This window comes from Neopsephotus bourkii, unplaced genomic scaffold (genome assembly GCF_033783945.1).
Source record: "Neopsephotus bourkii isolate Nb327-2 ecotype Australia unplaced genomic scaffold, CSIRO-AGI_Nbou_v1 NB_1557, whole genome shotgun sequence".
NCBI classification, from domain to species: domain Eukaryota; kingdom Metazoa; phylum Chordata; class Aves; order Psittaciformes; family Psittacidae; genus Neopsephotus; species Neopsephotus bourkii.
Genome location: NW_026902033.1, coordinates 563,742 through 564,348, shown reverse-complemented (window position 1 = coordinate 564,348; position 607 = coordinate 563,742).

The window sequence follows — 607 nt, the reverse complement described above, 5'->3', positions numbered from 1 at the left end:
GCAGCCACTGCAGCAGCCACCTGGGTCCTCCACACCTACTGCCTGGTGTCATCTGCACCCACTGTCTGGTGTCATCTGCACCCACTGGCTGGGTCCTCCACACCCACTGCCTGGGTCCTCCACACCCACTGGCTGGGTCCTCCACACCCACTGCCTGGTGTCATCTGCACCCACTGGCTGGGTCCTCCACACCCACTGCCTGGTGTCATCTGCACCCACTGCCTGGGTCCTCCACACCCACTGGCTGGTGTCATCTGCATCCACTGGCTGGGTCCTCCACACCTGCTGCCTGGGTCTTCCACACCCACTGCCTGGTGTCATCTGCACCCACTGGCTGGGTCCTCCACCACCTGCACCCTGCCCATGAGCAGACCCGGCTTTGAAAGACTTTGGGATCCAGAGACCTCGTTTGCCTCCTCCTGAGCCTCTTTAAGGACTTTGAGTGAAACAGAACCTGTGAGATCCTCCAGTGCTGGGAGCTTTGGCTTCACCCAGGGGAACCTCCACCGCAGGGACAGCAGCACCTCCTCATCACCCACCTGTGGTGAGTTGAGCCTGCAGCAGGCACTGTGATGAGACCTGCTGCTGCCCCCTTCTCCCTGTGCCT